The sequence below is a fragment of the Pteronotus mesoamericanus genome, unplaced genomic scaffold, assembly GCF_021234165.1.
Source record: "Pteronotus mesoamericanus isolate MK-2021 breed Mesoamerican mustached bat unplaced genomic scaffold, CSHL_Meso_final scaffold_54, whole genome shotgun sequence".
NCBI classification, from domain to species: Eukaryota; Metazoa; Chordata; class Mammalia; order Chiroptera; family Mormoopidae; genus Pteronotus; species Pteronotus mesoamericanus.
In genome coordinates, this window is record NW_026555321.1 from 42575806 (window position 1) to 42592312 (window position 16507).

At 37.5% G+C, this 16507-nt stretch overlaps 1 protein-coding gene across 3 annotated transcripts in view; it reads right to left on the minus strand.

Moving 5' to 3' along the window:
* The window catches only part of CFAP20DC (CFAP20 domain containing), a 253337-nt gene that overhangs the window by 188683 nt on the left and 48147 nt on the right, over nt 1-16507 (minus strand). The window lies entirely within an intron of this gene.

Below are 16507 nucleotides of genomic sequence, written 5' to 3' on the forward strand. Positions count from 1 at the left end.
ATTTGTGGAAGCTAAATAATATGAAGGAAAGTTAAGCCTTATTACTGGTATTAAGAATATGTACATGAATGAAGTTTCAAACAGAAAAAATGGAAAGCCAAAGGCAGGGAAAAGCATTTGAGAAAACTGTCCTGACCTTGGGCCATTAGTATAATGATGGAACGTTAGACAACTCCCAATAATAAATCATTGCAGTTTGTTTACAGAATTCTTTACCAGAACCATTTAGTGACAATAAATTGTTTAATGGGATATCTGTGGAATGGCACAGCAACTGGCTGGGTTTATGGACCAGTCTGGTAAGTCCATTAAAATAGCTACACCAGCTCTGTGGAAGCTCTTCTCAACTTCCCTTTACCTATCATAAATCTGGTTAATCCCACCTTCCTTGTCATTTTCATTTTTTATAGATTACCTAAACCAGGAAGAATGTGGGTGCACTAAATTGTTTCCAATTTAACATAGAAAAAATATTTCTTAAAAAGCAAAAAAGCCATATTCAATTTAGACAGCAGTTTTCAAACTTATGGCTCAGTTTTACATATTTTCTATTTGAAAGATTTAAACAAGAAAATGAGAGCGAAACACCATAATGGGTAAACATATAGGAGATTGTTTATTTTTATTCTACTCAAAAATTTGCTTACTAGAACTAAGATGTCAAATATTTTATTATCACAGGCAAGATGGGAAGGAGTGAATGAAGTCACACTGACCTCGTTTCATGACCAATCTGGAATTAAAAATCAAGAGTATAGAAATCACCAGGAACAAACAATTGAACAATAGCGAGAAAGTAGCCTTATAAGCTTGGACAGACAGAAGAATAAATTTTAGTACAACCTGACTCGTAAGGAGTGTGGTAGAGACTTGAGAAGGCAGGGTAGGAGCCCATGGGCAAAAGTGCCAGAGGGATATTTAAATGGCCAGTTGGTGCCCCCTAAAAATGGGGTCTGAACCATAGTCAGGGATCTCCAGACTACAGCACCAAACCAAAAAGTACACAGATGACAACCAGCTGTGAAAACTGGCAGTGTTGCTCTCTGCCAGAGATGGGCTGCTAAAGATGCAAAGAGCTGTTTAAAGGACCGACACATACATTTTTATTTGCAGCAACTTACCCAGGTCTCTTGCACAGGTCGGGACAGAGTGGGCTAGAGTTACCTGAGGAGAGACTGGGGAAGGAGGCTTTGGGGAGAGAACTGAGAAAATAGCCAGTGGGATCCCAGTGCTGTCTCATCCCCCATATGGCAGCAGCAGTCTTGCTCAGGCAGACCACTTCCCTGAGCAGCAACACCATGAGAGGACACAACAGCCCAGCCTACAGGAGGGACTCTGGCCCATCCTGTGGTATCTAAACCTGACTGCTGAGTGCAAAGTGACTAGATTAACAACTGAAGGAGACAGCCACAGACAGTAGATTTCTGGAAGTCTTGAACAGACTGCCTAAGGACAGAGAGGGTCAATATCTGACATCATCAGAGGCAGATCCAGAAAGAAAAAGTAAACAAAACAAAACAGCAGTCTCCTATCATAGAAGTTCACATCACAAAGTGAGAAAGTCAAGCCAGATCAATTTAAGAAGCAGAAGCAAAAAAAGAACAGTCTCACAAATAATGGGAAAACAAAAAAACACCTCCCAATCAAATGGAAAGGAGGAATCCCCAGAAAGAGAACTAAGTGAAATAGAGGCAAGTAAACTACCAGATATTGAGTTCAAAATAATGGTTCCTAAGGAAACTTAATGAGCTCTTTGAGCTCAGGGAGAATTACCAAAAATTACAGGGAAACTATGAGGAACTAACAGAAAAATATGTCACCTTGAAAAAAGACATAGAAACTATTAATAAGAGGCAAGAGGAAATGAAGAATACAACTTCTGAATTGTAGAACACATAAAAGGAATCAAAATCAGGTTAGATGAAGCAGAGGATCAAATCAGTGAGCTGGAGGAGAAGGTACAAAAAACTGCCAGAAAGAGTAAGAAAATGAAAAAAGACTCAAGAAGAATGAGGAGGCATTGAGGAAAATGCAGGACGACCTGAAATGTAATAATATCTCTATAATAGGGATACCAGAAGAGAAGAAGGGGAGCAAGGGCTAGAGGACCTGTTTGAAAAAGTAATGATGGAAAACTTCCTAATTGGAGGAGAGAAAAAGTCACACAAGTCCAGGAAGCACGGAGGGTCCCATTCAAGAGGAACCCAATGAGGCCCACTCCAAGACACATCATTAAAATGGCAAATATCAAAGACAAACAGAGAATCCTAAAGACAGCAAGGGAGAAAGAAGTAGTAACATATTAAGGGAGCCCCAATACGGCTAGCAGCTGATTTCTCAATAGAAATGCTGAAAGCCAGAAGGGACTGGCAAGAAATATTCAAAGTAATGAAAAGCAAGGCCTGCAACCAAGACTGCTCTACCCAGCAAAGTTCTTAATTAAAATGGAAGGTAAAATAAGGAGCTTCTCAGACAAAAGAAGGCTAAAAGAATACACGTCCACCAAACCAGCATTGCAAGGTATGCTAAAGGGACTGCTTTAAGAAGATGATGAAAAAGAGTGAGGAAGAGAGAAACACAGGTACAAAGAGAAAAAAATGAATAAGTACCTATCAATAATAACTTTAAATGTAAATAGATTAAATACTTCAATCAAAAGATATAGGGCACGTGAATGAATAAGAAAATAGGACCCACACATACTGCTTACAAGAGACCACCTCAGAACAAAGGACCTACACAGGCTGAGAGTAAAGGGATGCAAAAAATATTCCAAGCAAATGGACAGGGGGAAAAACCAGGAGTAGCAATACTTATATCAGACAAAATAGATTTCAAAACAAAGGCCATAAAATGAGACCCAGAAGGACACTGTATAATACTCAAAGGAAGACTCCATGAAGAAGACATAAACATTGTAAACCTATGTGCACCCAACATAGGAGCACCCAAATATACAAGGAAAATCTTGGAGGACTTCAAGAAAGACATATACAACAACACACTGATAACAGGGGATTTTAACACCCCACTGTCAACAATGGATAGGTCTTCCAAACAAAACATCAACAAGGATATTGTAGAACTGAATGACATATTAGAGCAAATGGACTTAACTGACATATATAGAACCTTTCATCCTAAAGAAGCATAATACACATTCTTTTTAAATGTATAAGGAACATTTTCAAAGATAGACCACATGATAGGACACAAAACAAGCGTCAACAAATTCAAGAAAATAAAAATCATAACAAGCATTTTCTCAGACCACAAGGGCTATAAGTAGAAACCAACCTCAAAGAAAAAACTCAAAAACATTCAAACTCATGGAGACTGATTAGCGATTAAACAATGAATGGGTCAATAATGAGGTCAAAGAAGAAATCCAAAAAGTTTCTGGAAACAAATGAAAATGGACACACAACAGCCCAAAACCCTTGGGACACAGCGAAGGCAGTCCTGAGAGGGAAGTTCATAGCAATACAGGCTTACAGAAAAAAGATAGAAACATTTCAAATAAATGACCTAACCCTCCAGTTTCAAGAACTGGAGAAACAACAAGAAACAAAGTGCAGAGCGAGTAGAAGGAAGGAAAAAATCAATATCAGAGCAGAACTGAATGACATAGAGACTAAAAGAACAATTCGAAGGATCAACCAATCCAGGAGCTTATTCTTTGAAAAGATAAACAAAACCGGTAAGTCTTTAAGCACACTCATCAGAAAACAGGGGAGATGACACAAATAAATAATATCAGAAATGAAAGAGGAGAAATTACACTGATACCACAGAAATACAAAGGATTGTAAGAAATTACTATTAACAATTATATGCCAAGAAATTTGAAAACCTGGGTAAAATGGACAAATTTCTAGAAAAATATAACCTTCCAACACTGAATGAAGAAGCAGAAAGCCTGAAGAGACTGGTAACAGCTGGTGAAATAGAAGCAGTGATCAAAAAACTTCTGGCACACAAAAACCCTGGACCAGATGGTTTCATAGGAGAACATTATAAAACATTTAAGGAAGAGCTAACCCCTGCCCTTCTCGTACTATTCCAAAAAAAAAAAAATTTAAGAAGAGGGAAGACTCCCAAACTCTTTTTATGAGGCCAGCATCATCCTAATGCCAAAAGCAGATAAAGACATAACAAAGAAAGAAAACTACAAGTGAATTACTCTAACATAGATGCTAAAATCTTCAACAAAATATTGGCAAGCTGCATCTAGCAATACATGAAAATGATCATCCACCATGATCAAGTGGGATTCATCCCTGGGATGCAAGGATGGTTCAATATTTGCAAATCAATAAATGTAACATCACATAAACAAAAGGAAAGACAAAAACCACATGATGATATTAATAGATGCATAAAAAGCATTTGATAAGGTATGGCACCCATTCATTATCAAAACACTCAGAAAAGTGGGAGTAAAGGGGGCATACCTCAACATAATAAAGACGTTATATAAAAAAACCTATAGCAAACATCAAACTCAACTGGCAAAAACTAAATGCTTTTCTACTAAGATTGGGAACAAGACAAGGTTGTCCGCTTTCACCACTTCTATTCAACATAGTATTTGAAGTCCTAGCCACAGTGATCAGACAAGAAAAAGAAATAAAGGCATCCAAATTGGAAAGGAGGAAATAAAAATGTCACTGTTTGCAGATAACATGATTGTGTACATGGAAAACTCCATAGACTGGACCAAAAAACTACTCGACCTACTCAGTAACTTTGTCAAATCATCAGGATACAAAATCAATATTCAGATATGGAAGGCATTTTTGTATACCAAAAAGAAATATCAGAATCAGACATCAGGGAAAAAAATCCCATTTGCTATAACAAGAAAAATAAAGTACCTAGGAACCGAAGAGGTAAAAGACCTGTCTGTATGCTTAAAACTACACTACAGTGAGGAAAAAAATTAAGAAAGACACAAATAAATGGAAGCATATACTGTGTACATGGATTGGAAGAACTAACATCATCAAAATACTGGGTAGTCCATACTACCCAAAGCAATTTATAGATTCAATGCATTCTCTATTAAAATTCCAATGTCATATTTCACAGATACAGAACAAACATTTCAAAAATTTACGTAGACCCATAAATGACCTGAAATAGCTGCAGCAATTTTGAGAAACAAGAACAAAATAGGAGGGATCACAATACCTGGCATCAAATTATATTACAAAGCCACTGTAATAAAAACAGTCTGGTACTGGCACAAGAACAGACACATAGATCAATGGAACAGAATAGACAGCCCAGAAATAAACCCAAGTCTCTATGGTCAATTAATATTTGACAAAGGGGGAGAAGCATATAATGTCATCAAAATAGTCTCTTCAACAAATGGTGTTGGGATAGCCGGATAGTTAAATGAAAAAAAATGAAATTCGACCACCAACTTACACCATACAAAAAAAATAAATAAACTCAAGATGGATAAAAGACTTAAATATAAGTTGTGACACCATAAAAGTCCTAGAGGAGAACATAGGCAAGAAACTCTCAGATATCCCACACAACAATATTTTCACTGATATGTTCCCTAGAGCGAGGACCTCATTAACATAAGAACCTTCTGCAGAGCTAAAGAAAACATCAGCAAAATGAAAAGGGAACCAATCACATGGGAAAATAGATTTGCCAATGATACCTTGGACAGGAGTTTGATCTACAAAATACATCAAGAACTCACATGACTCCACTCCAGGAAGACAAGCAATCCAATGAAAAAATGGACAAAAGACCTGAACAGACATTTCTCCAAGGATGAGATGCAGAGGGCCCAGTGGCATATGAAAGGATGCTCAGCATCCGTAGCCATCAGTAAAATGCAAATTAAAATCACAATGAGATACCACTTCACACCAGCTACAATGGCCATCATCAACAAATCAATAAACAACATGTGCTGGTCGAGGTTGTGGAGAAAAGGGCACCCTAGTACACTGTTGGTGGGAATGCAGACTGGTGCAGCCACTGTGGAAAACAGTTTGGAATTTCCTCAAAAAACTAAAAATGGAAATGCCTTTTTTGACCCAGCCATTCCACTGCTGGGATTATACCCTAAGAATCCCAAAACACCAATTCAAAAGAACTTATGTACCCCAATGTTCATAGCAGCAGAACTTACAATAGCCAAGTGTTGGAAGCAACCTAAGTGCCCAAGAGCAAATGAGTGGATCAGAAAACTATGGTACAACCCTGGCTGGTGTGGCTCAGTGGATTGAGCACTCACCTGCGAATCACATGGTCACTGGTTCGATTTTCAGGCAGGGCACATGCCTGGATGCTGGCCAGGTCCCCAGTACAGGGTGCTTGAGAGGTAACCACACATTGATGTTTCTCTCCTGCTCTTCTCCCTCTCTTCCCCTCTAAAAAAATAACTAAAATCTTAAAAAAAAAAGAACAACTATGGTAAATTTACACAATGGAATACTACGCAGCAGAAGAATGAGCTACTACCCTCCGCACCAGAATGGATGGAACTGAAAAGCACTGTGTTAAACGAAATGTGCCAGGTGGTAAAAGACAAATACCATATAATTTTACCTATAAGAGGAACCTAATCAACAAAAAAAACTAGCAAACAAAATATAACCAGCAACACTGAAATAAAAAACAAACTGACAGTAACCAGAGGGGAAGGGAGGAGAGAAGGGGGTAATGGGGGAAAAGAAGGGGAAGGGTCAAGTCAGGGAGCATGTATGAAGGAGCACGGACAAAGGCAAAGTGGGGAAGGATTGAGGATGGGGGTTGGGGGTAGGTGGGGCAGGGGAAAGTGTTGTCAGGAAAATGGACACAACTATACTTGAGCAACAAGAAAAAAAGTAAAAAAAAATAATAAACGATGTTGAGTATGCATTTAAAAAACCTGAAATTTACAATGTGTTTATTCTTTCTTTTATAGATTTACTATTACTAAAGTTGGGGCTAGTCAGAATCCAGGTCATTTTTCCATAATTAGCATTGAACCTGCAATACTAACAGTAGCACATCTTATGGAAAGAAAGGAAATATATAGAATTAAGATAGCAAGGAAGCTGAAGTACTGAGTAAGAACATGCTGTTTTTAGGATTTATGCTAATAATGATAACATTTTAAGTTCTCCTTAGAGTTTCACTAGATAAAGCATTACTCATATCCTGTCTCTAAGAGGTATTCAGTATTATTGAAGTACGCACAGAGGATACTGTAAGTAGTTCACAGCCAAAGTTTTCAAGATTTATTAATAACTTTTCCAGACATTTATCACTCTACTCAACAAGGATAAAATTTCATAATATAAATCTCTGTCCCATAACAAATCTATAAAAATTAGCTTATAAATGTAAAAGGAATATTTGACTTGCATATACTACTTTCCATAAAATAAGCCAAAACTTAGTCTACACATCACAGGAAGACTACTTTTCAACACTGGAAGTAAATTCATATTAATTGTATATATGAAATTTTTAAATAGCAGTGGGATTTTCAAACAAAAATATTTTAATGAATACTTACCATATATGGCTTCACTGGAGGCAAAATGAAAAATGAACGATTTATTGATTTACTATTAGCAAAGCACAAGGCAAGGTGTGAGACATAGCAGAGTTGGAGAAAATTATGATCTCTGAGAAAGGCGTTAGTCAAGAGTTTCAGAACTATCTAATCCTGTGGATAATGTATTAAAAATTACAATAAATGAAAGTAATTTGTATCAAGAAAAGCTCAATGGAATAAAATGCCTGAGACGTGCCCACAGTGTACAGATGGTTAGTATGTAATAAAGTCAGGAGCACATGGAATGCATTTTGTGCTCTGAAAATGCCTTGGGAGCTCAACTGCAGCCCTCATCAGCCCTTGGAGAGGTTCTCGGAGAATGTGGCAGTTGATGAAGAAGTTAATGACTCCAAAGGTGTAGAAACACTGGCATAGTGAATGAAAATAGAAATGGCTTTTTGGGAGGCAATCATTTGTGTATTCCACTATGGGTTAAAAGAGCTGGAGAAAAGACAAAGATGGAGAAAAGACATCTTTGAAATGCCTGGTATGAGGTACCGCACGTACTGGAATGTTCCTTCCCAGCTCTTCACAGGGCTGGCCCCTTCTTGTTTTTTGGGTCTCAGTTCAAATGCTGTTTCCATAGAGGTGCCTAACCTGACCACTTTCCTAAGGTAGACCTTTCTGTGTACCTCCTTACTGCCGGCTATTTACTCCGTAACACAACTTATTTTGTTTTGTTCTTTTTTTAAACATGTTTTTCTTTCCTGCCTATCTACTAGAAATGTAAACTTCAGGAGGATAGGGATTTTTTTCTGCCTTGATCATTAAAAATATTCCTAGCACCTAAAACTGGACTTGGTGCATAATGGACACTAATAAATATTTATCAAATGTATAAATAAAAGGCGCTAAAAATGTTTTCTAGGTATACCATCAAAAACAAAAGAATTTCTTTTCACAGGAATGCAGTTGTAATATTTTCTACACCTTTTGTATAAAGTCCAGTTGTTCCCCACACATCCTCAACAAGTTATCATAATTTCCTTAAGAAACAAATACTCGTAAGTTCTGCCAGAACATCAGTAGTTACTATCTTGGAGAATTCACCGTTGACAATGGCAAATCATTAATGCAGAAGTATTGATGATATTTCATTATGGATAACTCAAAGGACTCACATTTGCTTTAGCCTGGACAGCACCAAGCATGCTGACTTAAATGTTTTGGAGGGCAAGTAAAACAGTAGTTCAAGCTAAGTAACTGAAAATATCTCTGTGACCAGGAAAACAGATGTACACACGCCCAGTCAGATTTCTTCAGCTGGGACTTCCAACAGAAGCTTTTAGGAACCAAATGATGCCCTCTAATTAAGGCTGAATATAAAAACGCATGTTCAATAAACACTGAATATTCAATATTCTTTAAAGTTTGAATTATTCATTCATATTGAATGGATGAGTCGCACTCTCCCAGAATAATACCCTTGACTTAGATTACTTCCTTTCCTGGGCTCTATTTGCTTAAAATATAAATCTTAAAAGTAAATTAGCTTTCAAAACAATTATTCTAGGTAAGTTGGCAAACTATTGAAAATTCAGGTAGCTTCAAAATTCAGCTTGGCTGATTTAATAACAGTATCATTGCTGCTAAACATAAAGTAAGCAAACTATTAAGTTACTAAGTTTTAAGGAACTATGTACTTTGTTCATACAATGCTTATGGCATTCCTGAGATGGGTCAGCATTGCTATCCCCAGAGGTTAAGTGATGTCCCTGGGTTTGGCAAAGTCAGTATTCAAACCCAGGCAGCCTGGTTGTGATATCCAAGTACGTGATCACTGGACTCACCCCATTGGGCAGGGTACAGACCAGTTTAGGGGTTGTCAAAGACACATGAGTAGCCCTAACTGTGCAGTGGTACTAAGTACCATTAGTTGAACACTATTACTACAGTTAGTCTCAGACAAACAGGAAATTAAAAGAAGAGAAAAAGAAAACACTTGGCACTTTAAATAGTTTAAGAAGTCCTGATCTACACCAACATCTTGTGAATTCTGAAAAGATTTTCCCATCTCAGATGGGAAAAGAACATTGGGGGTGTTGTCACTAAAGCCTGCCTCCATCAGACAATAAATATAGAAAGAATTTTGGATTTGCTCAAGTTTATATTCACAAATTAAGTACATATTTTAATGAAGATGTTACATAAAAGCATTTCAATATGACACATATAAATTATTTCCTACCCTTACTGCATTAAAATATAATGCTTAGTCATTTAAAGTAACTAAGTTTCCAGAACTTTAAGTTTTTGTTCCACCAGAAAAAAGAAAGCCTTTTTCCAAGGGACTAAATAGAATGAAAAATATTTAACTTACATTTTTATTTTGTAAGACACATACCTCCTGCCCTTCCAAATAACTTTTCCAGGATCTAACTCCTTGTTTTGGCTTTAAAATAATTTGGAAAGTGGTTTAAATCAGATCAGAAACCATAAGAAAGAAAATTTGGGGGAGTAATTTTCTATTTGATTAAGGAAATCAAAATATATCTGGTGATAGCGAATGTGTCTACCAACATGGAAGAAAAATGAGATGGTCAAGAGAGCGAGAGAGAGAGAGAGATCGAGAGATCTCTATATATATGCATATATATATCTATATCTATAGTCCATATATATCTATATTTCTCTCTATATAGATACCTATATCTGTATCTATATATGAATATAGATATATCTATATATGGATATATTCATATGGCTATAGATATATATATTATATTTTTTCAACATAAATTATGTATATCCCTTTAAAGACATCTTTTAAGTGGAACGCTTCCTAAAATGCAGTACAAACTTCATAAAAGAGCATTTTAGACATGACTCAGAAAACTTCTGCTAAGGCCTGTAAAACTCCAAAACAGAGACCCAGTACAATGTGACTAACTGAAATACATAAAAGCTGTTTACTCCCAGTGCTGGCCTGAGAATGCTGCTGGAGTTCTGGGATCTCTTAGCCAGGTACCTTCACAGTGTACTTCTAAGGAGCCACTTGCACTCTCTTCCACCATCCTTTCTATCATTCCATTAAAAAGAAATCTGTTCTACTAGGTTACTACAGAGAGGGAAAAACTACAGAGAAGAAATACACAAATACACATAAACACATGTGCACACATGCATGCGCACATATACCAGCTGACTTCACACGCTGAATTTACTTTGTACACAATCCCAAGTCAAGCACACAATTCGAAGTCAAGGAGGGGTTTTGCCTTTTCTTAAAGCATGTAGTGCTTTCCTGGCTCACAAACCTTTTCCCTGTCTGCTTCTGAGATTCATTACCGATATCTGAGGCCGGAAGTACGATGGCTGGGTAAGTGGGGGCATTACTTGATCTTCTGTCATTCTGGTAAGAATTTTATGAGGCAGAGGAAAGGCATATGCTATTATCCTCATTTTTTTTTTTTTAGTGGAGAAACTGCAGCACACAAAGAAAGTTAAGCAACTTGCCCAAGGCGCCAAGCAAATCAGTGCTAGAGAATTCAAGTCTTTAAATCCCCTACCCCCTCTCCTCATCAGATAGCAATAGTGCCTGCCTTCCTTCTTTTCCAGTCTTTCTCCCACAAATTTTACTCAAGTACAATATGTATCTAAATTGTGCTTTATATGTATGCATTTCCAAAAACCTCAACCAGATCATCCAATTATAATTTCTTATTATGTTTTCTTTGAAATGTCGTATTTTTAAAAATGACAAAAATCTTTCAAACATAAAATTAGGAGGAAGAGGAGAGAAACGATAAGAACAAAATAAGCAAAAATAATAAGCAAAATAGGCAAGAAATAAGAACAATTTCAATAACTTTGCTGGGAGAAGAATCAAAAGATTAAAAAAACTCAAAACTAAAAAATCCCGGGGTAGGGGAAGCTAGGTGCTCTTTAATGGAATGTTTTTCCTCTTTGCCGCTTCATGCAGTAGGTGGAGCTATGACACTGTTCCTTAGGGTTGCACGATGGCTATCAGTGAAAAATAATCCAATTCATTCCTAGGATATCCATTTTCTTTTGCATTTTCAAATGGTCCTTTTCTGTTTTTGAAACGTTTTTCCTCCGTGCCTGAGAACCTTCAGGCTGTGCCCCCTACATCCTTTATTTCTGGAACGAGAGAGGGTTACCATCTTCACTGCACATCCTCACAATGCCATCTAGGGAAGGATATTAGGTGACACTGTTGCACAAAGCAGCCTGCCTTCCTCTGCCCATCACTCAAAGGTTTCCTCTATAACCTATCAAATCTATTTTTTAGCTTGGAAACAGGATTCTCCTGCAACTGAAAAATTTCCAGAACAACCACTGGCATATGTCTTTAAGTTTTCAATTATAATGCAGCAGAAATGACTGTTATTAACTTCTCATAAAAATATACTACTTGTAGAAATTAGAAAGAGAATAAACTTTACTCAAAAATAAGAAATTAAAATCCAAAACTAGGCTAAGTAATTAATTTTGAGAATGGAAAAAATCATCCTTAAGGGTATATAGGAATCAAACCTCACCTTTACAGAGAGGGTGCTGTGTCTAATACTACTGTGATGGTTCATTTTCTGTATCAACTTCACTGGGCCATGGAGTGCCTAGATATTTGGTTAAACATTATTCTGGGCGTGCAGGTGAGGATGTTTTGGATAAGATTAACATATGAATCTGCAGACTGAGTAAAGCAGATTGCCCTTCCCAATGTGGGTGGGCCTCTCCAATGTGCTGAAGGCCTGACCAGAATTAAAAGGCACAGGAAGGGAAAAATTCATTCTCTCTGCCTGACTATCTTTGACCTCGGACATTGGTGTTCTCCTGCCTTTGGACTTGGACTCAGACTTGGACTTGGAATCACACTGGGACTGGAGTTTACACCCTCTCCTGGCTCTCATGCTTTTGGGCTCAGACTGGAACCATACCATAGGCTCTCCTGGGTCTCCAGCTTGCTGACTATAGGTGGTGGAACTTCTCAGCCCCCATAACCATATGAGCCAATTCCTTATGATAAATCTCTTTATATATAAAATACAATATGTAATATAGAAAATATAATATTGAATAACATATGTATCATTGGTTCCATTTCTCTGGAGAACCCAGACTAACACCATTATGAATTTCATGTTAAATTGCTCTGGTATGAATAAACCAAAAAAATTGTATTGGCATAATATTAATTCCTTTCCAGATGACAACATCACACTTAAATTTTTTTGGTAAACAACAGCCATAGTTTCCAAGCTTATTTACATAAATAAATCTCACCTGTATAAACTGTGCTTAGATTTTTATATTTGATTTTGTAAATAAATGCTAACATGATGACAAAAGAAAGTGAAGACATAGCTCTGTCAGAAAGTGAGGTATACGTCACAGGATGACCCATATGGCTGCCTCTATCTATGCACTACTGAAAAAGGCCGTCACAGCTTTTACCCCAAAAGTGGCTATCATTTACCATATTTCTAACTTTGTAACTTTGAAGATACAGAAAGACTATAAATAAGTATAGTATAGATTTACAAGGCATGATATACTGGGAACTTCAAATCTACAAAATTCATTAAGGAGAAAATGTATTTATTTACCTCAATAAGACACCTTAAACTGAGAGTTTTTGCAGGCTAAATTGTAATTAAATTTCTTGACTACCAGTCCTAGGCCAGGGAAACAAAAGGCCAAAAGGTATGGTCTGTGAGCTGTTTGTTACTGTCTATAAAAAGGTAACCCAGCTAGAGCCAGAATGTAAATAGCTTTATCACCAAGCATACATTTTTTTTTTTCCCCTAACAAGAGATTTGCAAAGAAGTGAGAGTGTTGATTTATATCATGGCACAAGTTTCTCATCTCACTGCAGATGGCCACTTAGAGTAACATTGTTCTAGGGAATTCTAGGTGCTTTCACATGTGTTACTTGTTATTTATAATGCCTAACATTTATGAAATTATGTGCCTAACACACTAACATTTAATCCTCGCAATAACTCTGTGAAATAAGTACTATTATTATGCCCACCCTACAGATCAGAAAACTGAAGCTGAAAGTTTTCAGATAGTAAGTAGTGAGGTGAAATATAAACCAGGCCATCTGGCTCTATCTAGTGCACGCTCTCACCACTTCACATATTGCCCTCTCCTTAAATCTGAATCCTAAATTCAGTGATGCAGACATAATGGAGAGACTATGCTCCTAGACGGTGTGCTGCCCAAAGACAGGGGCTGTTCCTAATTCATCTCTGCATGTTCTCTCTTGCAGACTCTATGATGTCCCGAAGTTCGTAGGCATTGTGGGGAAATGCTGAAGGGTCAAGAAACATAGCCTCTACCATCATGAAGCTCATACCATGGAAGAAACATGACTGATACGTGAACCAGGTATGAGGTGGAAGGACTACCCTGTCCTGTGCTTGGAAGAGCAAACATGAGGGCTAATAAGTTGTCTTAAGGATATACTTCAAACACTAAGCCTTAAAGGTAGACAGGTCTAACCTCACAGGATTGCAAATGCCCCATGCCTTATTCTACCTTTTGCACTCCCTGAGATACAAGAAGAGGAACAAATAGGTCACTTTCTCACTTTCTCAGTAACAGTGCCTACTGAACTACCATTGGGGAGGGGGCATGGGGGCCTCAGCAAGGAATTAGACAAGTAGGACTGCACAGAAAGCAAGGTAGGAGATGGTATATAAAATCATCTCTCCAAACATGGGTTGAGAACGTCAGAGTCCATGTACCAAGTGCTCATTTGGCCTTCCATAGAATGGACTTTTGTGTTGTTTGAATAGAGTAACCAATGACACTTATTCAAATTTGAAGCTTATTATAACCAAAGTCTTGGGACTTTGGCAGCTGTGTTCCTTTGGGTGGGCAGCTACCTAAGAATAAGTCCTTCAAGGTCATAGCAGCATCGGCATGGGTGGCAGAGACTGCAATAGCAGCAGTGAAACAGGCTCATAAAGTTTAGGACGAAATCTTCCTAATATATGTTTACTAGAATAGAAAAAAGGTGAGCAGCAAAGATTCTGAAGGGTGGCAGGCCTGGTTGAAAATGCCCATTCTGTCCCTTGCAAACACTGTAATTGTGCACGATTTACCTATACTCTATAATATAGCTTCAGTTTACTCATTTGTCAAATGGGGATAATAATATCAATCTTGAGGAATAAACTATAAGATACATGTAAAGTGCTTAGCATAGAAAACTGGCACAGGACAATAAAAAAATAACAATAGACATTGAAACCTTACTGTATGTCAGACCCCCTTCTAAGCTCTCACACTATTACCTCATTTATATCTTGCAATAATGAGGCAGCATGGTGGACTACATTATTATGGACAAATATTCCTTGCCCCTCTCCCTGTAGAAGGAGAATACATCCCTACCCCACTGACTCTAGGGTCAACCGTGTGGTAGACTTTGCCAATGGAACTGAGCAGATGTGACCCACCCCAGGAGAAGTTCTAGAGGCAGAAGAGCAGGTGGCAAATTAGAGGACACGAGAGATGTGAAGAACAATACTGGAAATTCTGTTCCAGGGAAGAGGGCAGAGTGCTGTGTCCCTCCAAAAAAGAAAAGCCCATTTGGGGAGTTCCTAGGGCAAAGTTCAAGAGGCATCAAGAGCTGGAGCTTAGATAAAATGTAATGTGTGGAAAATACCATCATTTTGAACTAAAATTGAGGTCACTGAGTAGAAACTCAGTCATAAAAGGACATCGCCCACTGAGAATTAAATAGTGTGATGTGAAGTTGATGATGGAAAAATAGAGAAGAGCGGATTTAAAGAATGAAAAGTAAGAATTTTCTTATTTTCTTAATGCCAAGAGGCTTAAAAAAACATTAAATGTCACTAAAACTAGGATGCACATTGGAAGCAAAGAAATACGAGTTAGAAAAAAGAGTAAATTCCAAGGACTAAATCATGAGGAATAAAAACAGAAAAGGAGATCCGGAGGATATGAATCACTGTTAAAATAATTAACACAGTACTGTAAATCATAACTTATGTACTTAATATGGACACTTTATGCTCGAAGACTCTTTGATATTACTGTTAAAACACAGGGCCCAGTATACTGCCTCTACATGACCATATGGATCAACAAAAAGGCATACCACAAGAGAAAGAGGGGGGTAACCCTGATGCTATAGGGGTTTGGCCTTTGAAGGAGAAATTCTTCTCTTTTAATCTCCCAAAAGCTGAGAATTAGCCAGGCAACACTTGTAATGAAAGGCAGCCTCAGGGAGGAAGGGGACGCAACTGACCTTACTACCTCCTCTCAGAGTAGTAAGGGGCTCCCTGGGCCTTCTACGAATTAATGTGGCTTGAGGGAAAAGACAAAAGGTGACTGGTGGTAAAGAAAGGATTCCAAAGCAGAAACATTCTAAGTAGAAAAATTAACTTCTAAACAAGACTATAACTTTTGCATTTAAAAATACCAATAGTGCACTAAAATACCATGTGGTTGGCCGCCATTGTGATCATTTGTCTAGGAGGGAGAATGATGAAGCTAAAAGTGCATGGACTGTCAGAACCTGACAGAACTGAGTTGGAGTTCCAGTTCCATCAACCCACTGAGCCCTTGGAAAGATATTCTTAGAACCTTGATTTCTTCATCTACAAAAGGGAACTAACAAATACCTCCTATTCCTGAGTGGTTGAGAATATGCTAACATGAGCACCTGTCACACATATGTGCTGAGTAAACATTAGGTTCCCACCCCAAAAGTCATACCTCCAATTTCCACACAAAAGTCATTGTGAAAAATTAATGTTTCTTAACAATGTACATTACATCCATAACTAAAATGGCTTTAAGCAAGAAAAGCTGGTGGAAGTATTTTTAAATGTGAAGTCATTCATTCATTCATTCAATAAATTTTATTGAGCAACTATCATGTGTTAGGCATGGTTTACTGTTAATTAAACTCATTCAAAATTCTAA